The sequence below is a fragment of the Lissotriton vulgaris genome, chromosome 10, assembly GCF_964263255.1.
Source record: "Lissotriton vulgaris chromosome 10, aLisVul1.2, whole genome shotgun sequence".
Lineage (NCBI taxonomy): Eukaryota > Metazoa > Chordata > Amphibia > Caudata > Salamandridae > Lissotriton > Lissotriton vulgaris.
The window spans coordinates 580,837,005-580,851,581 of NC_141698.1; positions in this window are offsets into that span (position 1 = coordinate 580,837,005).

The window sequence follows — 14,577 nt, forward strand, 5'->3', positions numbered from 1 at the left end:
CTTTAAATAGGAGCCCAATGCTATCATTGGTGCAGTGTACTTTCCCATTACACCTCCTACTTGCTGTGCAGTAATATTCACAGATAGTTACCTAGTGTGTAATTGCTGTTGTCTAGTCCTCCGGTGTAATCTTCAGCCAGGGCGATTGGTCAAGTGGTGCATTACATCACAAAGCTACAGCAGAATGTCATCTGACATGAGGGCCAATCAGTTTCCTAGTACGCAGTAGGATACATGTATCATGGAATAAAAAAGGGAGCAATGTAGACAGGATGCCCAGCTGAAGACTAAGGTGGTGAGATGAAAGGACCTAGGCCATTGTTTGAGACTTATACATTTGTTTGAAGGAGTGGTTGATAATAACATTCTGGAGTTCTCTATAGGTTAACTGATAGGGATGTGCTAGAATGAAGATGTTAGAATCTGTTATTCATAGTTTTTATTATTCCCACGAACCGTAGCCTAAACCTTCCTCCCTTAACTTAACAGATCACTGAATTGCTATAGTGTACCATAACCTAAAATAAATCCTGTGAGAAGGGTACGCTATCTCTTGGCTGCTAAAGAGGTCTTTCTATCCAAGTCCTTATATAGGTGCTAGAGTTGTGTAGAGAGTACCAGCAAATGAGGCATAGGATTAAAAGAAGTCAGCTAGGTTGAAATCTAAATTGAGATTATCATTTTTAGTGAGCTTTGGATTTTCACAATATTAGATACGCCATAGTACTAATAATTGAGGCTTTATAAAAATCATTTTTTGGTAGTGTTGCATTTGGTTTGGAAATATTCAAGCTCTTAAATTTCACTAACAGTGGACTTTTCCATCTGCAGATTATACTGAATGGCCAGCAGAGGCAGTATTGCAGAGGAATATTTCTCCGCTTGCTGAGAAAAAAAAAAAGAAAGCTCATTGCTCAGACTCCTCCATGCCTCGATCAATATATATGGTAAGTCAAAATCTCATTTAATAATTTTGCCATTAATAAAAAGTTCATAGCATCGGATGGCTCTCAGTGCCTTTTAGTGGGGTCTTCCGCATAAATATAATCTTCTAAGACGATAGCAATATAGATGACGCTATGGCCATCATGATAGTTTATCAAAGACTTTGACTGTCTATGTGTCTGACAAAATCTTCTTTATATACTTGTGCAGGCAATATGTCCTCCGAGGTAATTACCATCTTTCAGGCTGGAATGAGGTGTCTTAGGTTAGAGCAATTGACTTACTTTGAGATGGAGGGAAGCTATTTAACCTGTTCCGCCGCTCTCTGTGAGTGGGACTCTGATACTCAAGATGGACTGCTGTTTAGAAACTGTGTTCTTTAAATAGGAGCCCAATGCTTTCAATGGTGCAGAGTACTTTCCCATTATACCTCCTACTTGCTGTGCAGTCATATTCCCAGATACTTAACTAGTGTGTAATTGCTGAAGTCTGGTCCTCTGGTGTAATCGTCTCCCAGTGTGATTGGTCAAGTGGTGCCATTACATCACAAAGCTACAGCAGGATTTCTTCTGACATGATGGTCAATCAGTTGCTTCTTCTTAATCTAGCCCTCTTTAAATAGGAGCGCAATGCTTTCAATGATGCAGTGTACTTTCCCATTACACCTCTTACTTCCTGTGCAGTCATATTCACAGATAGTTACCTAGTGTGTAATTGCTGTTGTCTGGTCCTCCGGTGTAATCTTCACCCAGGGCGATTGGTCAAGTGGTGCCAATTCATCACAAAGCTACAGCAGGATGTCTTCTGACATGAGGGCCAATCAGTTGCTTCTTCTAACTCTAGCCCTCTTTAAATAGGAGCCCAATGCTATCATTGGTGCAGTGTACTTTCCCATTACACCTCCTACTTGCTGTGCAGTAATATTCACAGATAGTTACCTAGTGTGTAATTGCTGTTGTCTAGTCATCCGGTGTAATCTTCAGCCAGGGCGATTGGTCAAGTGGTGCATTACATCACAAAGCTACAGCAGAATGTCATCTGACATGAGGGCCAATCAGTTTCCTAGTACGCAGTAGGATACATGTATCATGGAATAAAAAAGGGAGCAATGTAGACAGGATGCCCAGCTGAAGACTAAGGTGGTGAGATGAAAGGACCTAGGCCATTGTTTGAGACTTATACATTTGTTTGAAGGAGTGGTTGATAATAACATTCTGGAGTTCTCTATAGGTTAACTGATAGGGATGTGCTAGAATGAAGATGTTAGAATCTGTTATTCATAGTTTTTATTATTCCCACGAACCGTAGCCTAAACCTTCCTCCCTTAACTTATCAGATCACTGAATTGCTATAGTGTACCATAACCTAAAATAAATCCTGTGAGAAGGGTACGCTATCTCTTGGCTGCTAAAGAGGTCTTTCTATCCAAGTCCTTATATAGGTGCTAGAGTTGTGTAGAGAGTACCAGCAAATGAGGCATAGGATTGAAAGAAGTCAGCTAGGTTGAAATCTAAATTGAGATTATCATTTTTAGTGAGCTTTGGATTTTCACAATATTAGATACGCCATAGTACTAATAATTGGGGCTTAATAAAAATCATTTTTTGGTAGTGTTGCATTTGGTTTGGAAATATTCAAGCTCTTAAATTTCACTAACAGTGGACTTTTCCATCTGCAGATTATACTGAATGGCCAGCAGAGGCAGTGTTGCAGAGGAATATTTCTCCGCTTGCTGAGAAAAAAAAAAAAGAAAGCTCATTCCTCAGACTCCTCCATGCCTCGATCAATATATATGGTAAGTCAAAATCTCATTTAATCATTTTGCCATTAATAAAAAGTTCATAGCATCGGATGGCTCTCAGTGCCTTTTAGTGGGGTCTTCCGCATAAATATAATCTTCTAAGACGGTAGCAATATGGATGACGCTATGGCCATCATGATAGTTTATCAAAGACTTTGACTGTCTATGTGTCTGACAAAATCTTCTTTAGATACTTGTGCAGGCAATATGTCCTCCGAGGTAATTACCATCTTTCAGGCTGGAATGAGGTGTCTTAGGTTAGAGCAATTGACTTACTTTGAGATGGAGGGAAGCTATTTAACCTGTTTCCCTGCTCTCTGTGAGTGGGACCCTGATACTCAAGATGGACTGCTGTTTAGAAACTGTGTTCTTTAAATAGGAGCCCAATGCTTTCAATGGTGCAGAGTACTTTCCCATTACACCTCCTACTTGCTGTGCAGTCATATTCCCAGATATTTAACTAGTGTGTAATTGCTGAAGTCTGGTCCTCCGGTGTAATCGTCTCCCAGTGTGATTGGTCAAGTGGTGCCATTACATCACAAAGCTACAGCAGGATTTTTTCTGACATGATGGTCAATCAGTTGCTTCTTCTTAATCTAGCCCTCTTTAAATAGGAGCCCAATGCTTTCAATGGTGCAGTGTACTTTCCCATTACACCTCCTACTTCCTGTGCAGTCATATTCACAGATAGTTACCTAGTGTGTAATTGCTGTTGTCTGGTCCTCCGGTGTAATCTTCACCCAGGGCGATTGGTCGAGTGGTGCCAATTCATCACAAAGCAACAGCAGGATGTCTTCTGACATGAGGGCCAATCAGTTGCTTCTTATAACTCTAGCCCTCTTTAAATAGGAGCCCAATGTTCTCATTGGTGCAGTGTACTTTCCAATTACACCTCCTACTTGCTGTGCAGTAATATTCACAGATAGTTACCTAGTGTGTAATTGCTGTTGTCTGGTCCTCCGGTGTAATCTTCAGCCAGGGCGATTGGTCAAGTGGTGCATTACATCACAAAGCTACAGCAGAATGTCATCTGACATGAGGGCCAATCAGTTTCCTAGTACGCAGTAGGATACATGTATCATGGAATAAAAAAGGGAGCAATGTAGACAGGATGCCCAGCTGAAGACTAAGGTGGTGAGATGAAAGGACCTAGGCCATTGTTTGAGACTTATACATTTGTTTGAAGGAGTGGTTGATAATAACATTCTGGAGTTCTCTATAGGTTAACTGATAGGGATGTGCTGTAATGAAGATGTTAGAATCTGTTATTCATAGTTTTTATTATTCCCACGAACCGTAGCCTAAACCTTCCTCCCTTAACTTATCAGATCACTGAATTGCTATAGTGTACCATAACCTAAAATAAATCCTGTGAGAAGGGTACGCTATCTCTTGGCTGCTAAAGAGGTCTTTCTATCCAAGTCCTTATATAGGTGCTAGAGTTGTGTAGAGAGTACCAGCAAATGAGGCATAGGATTGAAAGAAGTCAGCTAGGTTGAAATCTAAATTGAGATTATCATTTTTAGTGAGCTTTGGATTTTCACAATATTAGATACGCCATAGTACTAATAATTGAGGCTTTATAAAAATCATTTTTTGGTAGTGTTGCATTTGGTTTGGAAATATTCAAGCTCTTAAATTTCACTAACAGTGGACTTTTCCATCTGCAGATTATACTGAATGGCCAGCAGAGGCAGTGTTGCAGAGGAATATTTCTCCACTTGCTGAGAAAAAAAAAAAAGAAAGCTCATTGCTCAGACTCCTCCATGCCTCGATCAATATATATGGTAAGTCAAAATCTCATTTAATAATTTTGCCATTAATAAAAAGTCCATAGCATCGGATGGCTCTCAGTGCCTTTTAGTGGGGTCTTCCGCATAAATATAATCTTCTAAGACGGTAGCAATATGGATGACGCTATGGCCATCATGATAGTTTATCAAAGACTTTGACTGTCTGTGTCTGACAAAATCTTCTTTATATACTTGTACAGGCAATATGTCCTCCGAGGTAATTACCATCTTTCAGGCTGGAATGAGGTGTCTTAGGTTAGAGCAATTGACTTACTTTGAGATGGAGGGAAGCTATTTAACCTGTTCCGCCGCTCTCTGTGAGTGGGACTCTGATACTCAAGATGGACTGCTGTTTAGAAACTGTGTTCTTTAAATAGGAGCCCAATGTTTTCAATGGTGCAGAGTACTTTCCCATTATACCTCCTACTTGCTGTGCAGTCATATTCCCAGATACTTAACTAGTGTGTAATTGCTGAAGTCTGGTCCTCTGGTGTAATCGTCTCCCAGTGTGATTGGTCAAGTGGTGCCATTACATCACAAAGCTACAGCAGGATTTCTTCTGACATGATGGTCAATCAGTTGCTTCTTCTTACTCTAGCCCTCTTTAAATAGGAGCGCAATGCTTTCAATGATGCAGTGTACTTTCCCATTACACCTCCTACTTCCTGTGCAGTCATATTCACAGATAGTTACCTAGTGTGTAATTGCTGTTGTCTGGTCCTCCGGTGTAATCTTCACCCAGGGCGATTGGTCAAGTGGTGCCAATTCATCACAAAGCTACAGCAGGATGTCTTCTGACATGAGGGCCAATCAGTTGCTTCTTCTAACTCTAGCCCTCTTTAAATAGGAGCCCAATGCTATCATTGGTGCAGTGTACTTTCCCATTACACCTCCTACTTGCTGTGCAGTAATATTCACAGATAGTTACCTAGTGTGTAATTGCTGTTGTCTAGTCCTCCGGTGTAATCTTCAGCCAGGGCGATTGGTCAAGTGGTGCATTACATCACAAAGCTACAGCAGAATGTCATCTGACATGAGGGCCAATCAGTTTCCTAGTACGCAGTAGGATACATGTATCATGGAATAAAAAAGGGAGCAATGTAGACAGGATGCCCAGCTGAAGACTAAGGTGGTGAGATGAAAGGACCTAGGCCATTGTTTGAGACTTATACATTTGTTTGAAGGAGTGGTTGATAATAACATTCTGGAGTTCTCTATAGGTTAACTGATAGGGATGTGCTAGAATGAAGATGTTAGAATCTGTTATTCATAGTTTTTATTATTCCCACGAACCGTAGCCTAAACCTTCCTCCCTTAACTTATCAGATCACTGAATTGCTATAGTGTACCATAACCTAAAATAAATCCTGTGAGAAGGGTACGCTATCTCTTGGCTGCTAAAGAGGTCTTTCTATCCAAGTCCTTATATAGGTGCTAGAGTTGTGTAGAGAGTACCAGCAAATGAGGCATAGGATTGAAAGAAGTCAGCTAGGTTGAAATCTAAATTGAGATTATCATTTTTAGTGAGCTTTGGATTTTCACAATATTAGATACGCCATAGTACTAATAATTGGGGCTTAATAAAAATCATTTTTTGGTAGTGTTGCATTTGGTTTGGAAATATTCAAGCTCTTAAATTTCACTAACAGTGGACTTTTCCATCTGCAGATTATACTGAATGGCCAGCAGAGGCAGTGTTGCAGAGGAATATTTCTCCGCTTGCTGAGAAAAAAAAAAAAGAAAGCTCATTCCTCAGACTCCTCCATGCCTCGATCAATATATATGGTAAGTCAAAATCTCATTTAATCATTTTGCCATTAATAAAAAGTTCATAGCATCGGATGGCTCTCAGTGCCTTTTAGTGGGGTCTTCCGCATAAATATAATCTTCTAAGACGGTAGCAATATGGATGACGCTATGGCCATCATGATAGTTTATCAAAGACTTTGACTGTCTATGTGTCTGACAAAATCTTCTTTAGATACTTGTGCAGGCAATATGTCCTCCGAGGTAATTACCATCTTTCAGGCTGGAATGAGGTGTCTTAGGTTAGAGCAATTGACTTACTTTGAGATGGAGGGAAGCTATTTAACCTGTTTCCCTGCTCTCTGTGAGTGGGACTCTGATACTCAAGATGGACTGCTGTTTAGAAACTGTGTTCTTTAAATAGGAGCCCAATGCTTTCAATGGTGCAGAGTACTTTCCCATTACACCTCCTACTTGCTGTGCAGTCATATTCCCAGATATTTAACTAGTGTGTAATTGCTGAAGTCTGGTCCTCCGGTGTAATCGTCTCCCAGTGTGATTGGTCAAGTGGTGCCATTACATCACAAAGCTACAGCAGGATTTTTTCTGACATGATGGTCAATCAGTTGCTTCTTCTTAATCTAGCCCTCTTTAAATAGGAGCCCAATGCTTTCAATGGTGCAGTGTACTTTCCCATTACACCTACTACTTCCTGTGCAGTCATATTCACAGATAGTTACCTAGTGTGTAATTGCTGTTGTCTGGTCCTCCGGTGTAATCTTCACCCAGGGCGATTGGTCGAGTGGTGCCAATTCATCACAAAGCAACAGCAGGATGTCTTCTGACATGAGGGCCAATCAGTTGCTTCTTATAACTCTAGCCCTCTTTAAATAGGAGCCCAATGTTCTCATTGGTGCAGTGTACTTTCCAATTACACCTCCTACTTGCTGTGCAGTAATATTCACAGATAGTTACCTAGTGTGTAATTGCTGTTGTCTGGTCCTCCGGTGTAATCTTCAGCCAGGGCGATTGGTCAAGTGGTGCATTACATCACAAAGCTACAGCAGAATGTCATCTGACATGAGGGCCAATCAATTTCCTAGTATGCAGTAGGATACATGTATCATGGAATAGAAAAGGGAGCAATGTAGACAGGATGCCCAACTGAAGACTAAGGTGGTGAGATGAAAGGACCTAGGCCATTATTTGAGACTTATACATTTGGTTAACTGATAGGGATGTGCTAAAATGAAGATGTTAGAATCTGTTATTCATAGTTTTTATTATTCCCACGAACCGTAGCCTAAACCTTCCTCCCTTAACTTATCAGATCACTGAATTGCTATAGTGTACCATAACCTAAAATAAATCCTGTGAGAAGGGTACGCTATCTCTTGGCTGCTAAAGAGGTCTTTCTATCCAAGTCCTTATATAGGTGCTAGAGTTGTGTAGAGAGTACCAGCAAATGAGGCATAGGATTGAAAGAAGTCAGCTAGGTTGAAATCTAAATTGAGATTATCATTTTTAGTGAGCTTTGGATTTTCACAATATTAGATACGCCATAGTACTAATAATTGAGGCTTTATAAAAATCATTTTTTGGTAGTGTTGCATTTGGTTTGGAAATATTCAAGCTCTTAAATTTCACTAACAGTGGACTTTTCCATCTGCAGATTATACTGAATGGCCAGCAGAGGCAGTGTTGCAGAGGAATATTTCTCCGCTTGCTGAGAAAAAAAAAAAGAAAGCTCATTGCTCAGACTCCTCCATGCCTCGATCAATATATATGGTAAGTCAAAATCTCATTTAATAATTTTGCCATTAATAAAAAGTTCATAGCATCGGATGGCTCTCAGTGCCTTTTAGTGGGGTCTTCCGCATAAATATAATCTTCTAAGACGGTAGCAATATGGATGACGCTATGGCCATCATGATAGTTTATCAAAGACTTTGACTGTCTATGTGTCTGACAAAATCTTCTTTATATACTTGTACAGGCAATATGTCCTCCGAGGTAATTACCATCTTTCAGGCTGGAATGAGGTGTCTTAGGTTAGAGCAATTGACTTACTTTGAGATGGAGGGAAGCTATTTAACCTGTTCCGCCGCTCTCTGTGAGTGGGACTCTGATACTCAAGATGGACTGCTGTTTAGAAACTGTGTTCTTTAAATAGGAGCCCAATGCTTTCAATGGTGCAGAGTACTTTCCCATTATACCTCCTACTTGCTGTGCAGTCATATTCCCAGATACTTAAGTAGTGTGTAATTGCTGAAGTCTGGTCCTCTGGTGTAATCGTCTCCCAGTGTGATTGGTCAAGTGGTGCCATTACATCACAAAGCTACAGCAGGATTTCTTCTGACATGATGGTCAATCAGTTGCTTCTTCTTAATCTAGCCCTCTTTAAATAGGAGCGCAATGCTTTCAATGATGCAGTGTACTTTCCCATTACACCTCTTACTTCCTGTGCAGTCATATTCACAGATAGTTACCTAGTGTGTAATTGCTGTTGTCTGGTCCTCCGGTGTAATCTTCACCCAGGCCGATTGGTCAAGTGGTGCCAATTCATCACAAAGCTACAGCAGGATGTCTTCTGACATGAGGGCCAATCAGTTGCTTCTTCTAACTCTAGCCCTCTTTAAATAGGAGCCCAATGCTATCATTGGTGCAGTGTACTTTCCCATTACACCTCCTACTTGCTGTGCAGTAATATTCACAGATAGTTACCTAGTGTGTAATTGCTGTTGTCTAGTCATCCGGTGTAATCTTCAGCCAGGGCGATTGGTCAAGTGGTGCATTACATCACAAAGCTACAGCAGAATGTCATCTGACATGAGGGCCAATCAGTTTCCTAGTACGCAGTAGGATACATGTATCATGGAATAAAAAAGGGAGCAATGTAGACAGGATGCCCAGCTGAAGACTAAGGTGGTGAGATGAAAGGACCTAGGCCATTGTTTGAGACTTATACATTTGTTTGAAGGAGTGGTTGATAATAACATTCTGGAGTTCTCTATAGGTTAACTGATAGGGATGTGCTAGAATGAAGATGTTAGAATCTGTTATTCATAGTTTTTATTATTCCCACGAACCGTAGCCTAAACCTTCCTCCCTTAACTTATCAGATCACTGAATTGCTATAGTGTACCATAACCTAAAATAAATCCTGTGAGAAGGGTACGCTATCTCTTGGCTGCTAAAGAGGTCTTTCTATCCAAGTCCTTATATAGGTGCTAGAGTTGTGTAGAGAGTACCAGCAAATGAGGCATAGGATTGAAAGAAGTCAGCTAGGTTGAAATCTAAATTGAGATTATCATTTTTAGTGAGCTTTGGATTTTCACAATATTAGATACGCCATAGTACTAATAATTGAGGCTTTATAAAAAATCATTTTTTGGTAGTGTTGCATTTGGTTTGGAAATATTCAAGCTCTTAAATTTCACTAACAGTGGACTTTTCCATCTGCAGATTATACTGAATGGCCAGCAGAGGCAGTGTTGCAGAGGAATATTTCTCCGCTTGCTGAGAAAAAAAAAAGAAAGCTCATTGCTCAGACTCCTCCATGCCTCGATCAATATATATGGTAAGTCAAAATCTCATTTAATAATTTTGCCATTAATAAAAAGTTCATAGCATCGGATGGCTCTCAGTGCCTTTTAGTGGGGTCTTCCGCATAAATATAATCTTCTAAGACGATAGCAATATGGATGACGCTATGGCCATCATGATAGTTTATCAAAGACTTTGACTGTCTATGTGTCTGACAAAATCTTCTTTATATACTTGTGCAGGCAATATGTCCTCCGAGGTAATTACCATCTTTCAGGCTGGAATGAGGTGTCTTAGGTTAGAGCAATTGACTTACTTTGAGATGGAGGGAAGCTATTTAACCTGTTCCGCCGCTCTCTGTGAGTGGGACTCTGATACTCAAGATGGACTGCTGTTTAGAAACTGTGTTCTTTAAATAGGAGCCCAATGCTTTCAATGGTGCAGAGTACTTTCCCATTATACCTCCTACTTGCTGTGCAGTCATATTCCCAGATACTTAACTAGTGTGTAATTGCTGAAGTCTGGTCCTCTGGTGTAATCGTCTCCCAGTGTGATTGGTCAAGTGGTGCCATTACATCACAAAGCTACAGCAGGATTTCTTCTGACATGATGGTCAATCAGTTGCTTCTTCTTAATCTAGCCCTCTTTAAATAGGAGCGCAATGCTTTCAATGATGCAGTGTACTTTCCCATTACACCTCCTACTTCCTGTGCAGTCATATTCACAGATAGTTACCTAGTGTGTAATTGCTGTTGTCTGGTCCTCCGGTGTAATCTTCACCCAGGGCGATTGGTCAAGTGGTGCCAATTCATCACAAAGCTACAGCAGGATGTCTTCTGACATGAGGGCCAATCAGTTGCTTCTTCTAACTCTAGCCCTCTTTAAATAGGAGCCCAATGCTATCATTGGTGCAGTGTACTTTCCCATTACACCTCCTACTTGCTGTGCAGTAATATTCACAGATAGTTACCTAGTGTGTAATTGCTGTTGTCTAGTCCTCCGGTGTAATCTTCAGCCAGGGCGATTGGTCAAGTGGTGCATTACATCACAAAGCTACAGCAGAATGTCATCTGACATGAGGGCCAATCAGTTTCCTAGTACGCAGTAGGATACATGTATCATGGAATAAAAAAGGGAGCAATGTAGACAGGATGCCCAGCTGAAGACTAAGGTGGTGAGATGAAAGGACCTAGGCCATTGTTTGAGACTTATACATTTGTTTGAAGGAGTGGTTGATAATAACATTCTGGAGTTCTCTATAGGTTAACTGATAGGGATGTGCTAGAATGAAGATGTTAGAATCTGTTATTCATAGTTTTTATTATTCCCACGAACCGTAGCCTAAACCTTCCTCCCTTAACTTAACAGATCACTGAATTGCTATAGTGTACCATAACCTAAAATAAATCCTGTGAGAAGGGTACGCTATCTCTTGGCTGCTAAAGAGGTCTTTCTATCCAAGTCCTTATATAGGTGCTAGAGTTGTGTAGAGAGTACCAGCAAATGAGGCATAGGATTAAAAGAAGTCAGCTAGGTTGAAATCTAAATTGAGATTATCATTTTTAGTGAGCTTTGGATTTTCACAATATTAGATACGCCATAGTACTAATAATTGAGGCTTTATAAAAATCATTTTTTGGTAGTGTTGCATTTGGTTTGGAAATATTCAAGCTCTTAAATTTCACTAACAGTGGACTTTTCCATCTGCAGATTATACTGAATGGCCAGCAGAGGCAGTATTGCAGAGGAATATTTCTCCGCTTGCTGAGAAAAAAAAAAAGAAAGCTCATTGCTCAGACTCCTCCATGCCTCGATCAATATATATGGTAAGTCAAAATCTCATTTAATAATTTTGCCATTAATAAAAAGTTCATAGCATCGGATGGCTCTCAGTGCCTTTTAGTGGGGTCTTCCGCATAAATATAATCTTCTAAGACGATAGCAATATAGATGACGCTATGGCCATCATGATAGTTTATCAAAGACTTTGACTGTCTATGTGTCTGACAAAATCTTCTTTATATACTTGTGCAGGCAATATGTCCTCCGAGGTAATTACCATCTTTCAGGCTGGAATGAGGTGTCTTAGGTTAGAGCAATTGACTTACTTTGAGATGGAGGGAAGCTATTTAACCTGTTCCGCCGCTCTCTGTGAGTGGGACTCTGATACTCAAGATGGACTGCTGTTTAGAAACTGTGTTCTTTAAATAGGAGCCCAATGCTTTCAATGGTGCAGAGTACTTTCCCATTATACCTCCTACTTGCTGTGCAGTCATATTCCCAGATACTTAACTAGTGTGTAATTGCTGAAGTCTGGTCCTCTGGTGTAATCGTCTCCCAGTGTGATTGGTCAAGTGGTGCCATTACATCACAAAGCTACAGCAGGATTTCTTCTGACATGATGGTCAATCAGTTGCTTCTTCTTAATCTAGCCCTCTTTAAATAGGAGCGCAATGCTTTCAATGATGCAGTGTACTTTCCCATTACACCTCTTACTTCCTGTGCAGTCATATTCACAGATAGTTACCTAGTGTGTAATTGCTGTTGTCTGGTCCTCCGGTGTAATCTTCACCCAGGGCGATTGGTCAAGTGGTGCCAATTCATCACAAAGCTACAGCAGGATGTCTTCTGACATGAGGGCCAATCAGTTGCTTCTTCTAACTCTAGCCCTCTTTAAATAGGAGCCCAATGCTATCATTGGTGCAGTGTACTTTCCCATTACACCTCCTATTTGCTGTGCAGTAATATTCACAGATAGTTACCTAGTGTGTAATTGCTGTTGTCTAGTCATCCGGTGTAATCTTCAGCCAGGGCGATTGGTCAAGTGGTGCATTACATCACAAAGCTACAGCAGAATGTCATCTGACATGAGGGCCAATCAGTTTCCTAGTACGCAGTAGGATACATGTATCATGGAATAAAAAAGGGAGCAATGTAGACAGGATGCCCAGCTGAAGACTAAGGTGGTGAGATGAAAGGACCTAGGCCATTGTTTGAGACTTATACATTTGTTTGAAGGAGTGGTTGATAATAACATTCTGGAGTTCTCTATAGGTTAACTGATAGGGATGTGCTAGAATGAAGATGTTAGAATCTGTTATTCATAGTTTTTATTATTCCCACGAACCGTAGCCTAAACCTTCCTCCCTTAACTTATCAGATCACTGAATTGCTATAGTGTACCATAACCTAAAATAAATCCTGTGAGAAGGGTACGCTATCTCTTGGCTGCTAAAGAGGTCTTTCTATCCAAGTCCTTATATAGGTGCTAGAGTTGTGTAGAGAGTACCAGCAAATGAGGCATAGGATTGAAAGAAGTCAGCTAGGTTGAAATCTAAATTGAGATTATCATTTTTAGTGAGCTTTGGATTTTCACAATATTAGATACGCCATAGTACTAATAATTGGGGCTTAATAAAAATCATTTTTTGGTAGTGTTGCATTTGGTTTGGAAATATTCAAGCTCTTAAATTTCACTAACAGTGGACTTTTCCATCTGCAGATTATACTGAATGGCCAGCAGAGGCAGTGTTGCAGAGGAATATTTCTCCGCTTGCTGAGAAAAAAAAAAAAGAAAGCTCATTCCTCAGACTCCTCCATGCCTCGATCAATATATATGGTAAGTCAAAATCTCATTTAATCATTTTGCCATTAATAAAAAGTTCATAGCATCGGATGGCTCTCAGTGCCTTTTAGTGGGGTCTTCCGCATAAATATAATCTTCTAAGACGGTAGCAATATGGATGACGCTATGGCCATCATGATAGTTTATCAAAGACTTTGACTGTCTATGTGTCTGACAAAATCTTCTTTAGATACTTGTGCAGGCAATATGTCCTCCGAGGTAATTACCATCTTTCAGGCTGGAATGAGGTGTCTTAGGTTAGAGCAATTGACTTACTTTGAGATGGAGGGAAGCTATTTAACCTGTTTCCCTGCTCTCTGTGAGTGGGACCCTGATACTCAAGATGGACTGCTGTTTAGAAACTGTGTTCTTTAAATAGGAGCCCAATGCTTTCAATGGTGCAGAGTACTTTCCCATTACACCTCCTACTTGCTGTGCAGTCATATTCCCAGATATTTAACTAGTGTGTAATTGCTGAAGTCTGGTCCTCCGGTGTAATCGTCTCCCAGTGTGATTGGTCAAGTGGTGCCATTACATCACAAAGCTACAGCAGGATTTTTTCTGACATGATGGTCAATCAGTTGCTTCTTCTTAATCTAGCCCTCTTTAAATAGGAGCCCAATGCTTTCAATGGTGCAGTGTACTTTCCCATTACACCTCCTACTTCCTGTGCAGTCATATTCACAGATAGTTACCTAGTGTGTAATTGCTGTTGTCTGGTCCTCCGGTGTAATCTTCACCCAGGGCGATTGGTCGAGTGGTGCCAATTCATCACAAAGCAACAGCAGGATGTCTTCTGACATGAGGGCCAATCAGTTGCTTCTTATAACTCTAGCCCTCTTTAAATAGGAGCCCAATGTTCTCATTGGTGCAGTGTACTTTCCAATTACACCTCCTACTTGCTGTGCAGTAATATTCACAGATAGTTACCTAGTGTGTAATTGCTGTTGTCTGGTCCTCCGGTGTAATCTTCAGCCAGGGCGATTGGTCAAGTGGTGCATTACATCACAAAGCTACAGCAGAATGTCATCTGACATGAGGGCCAATCAGTTTCCTAGTACGCAGTAGGATACATGTATCATGGAATAAAAAAGGGAGCAATGTAGACAGGATGCCCAGCT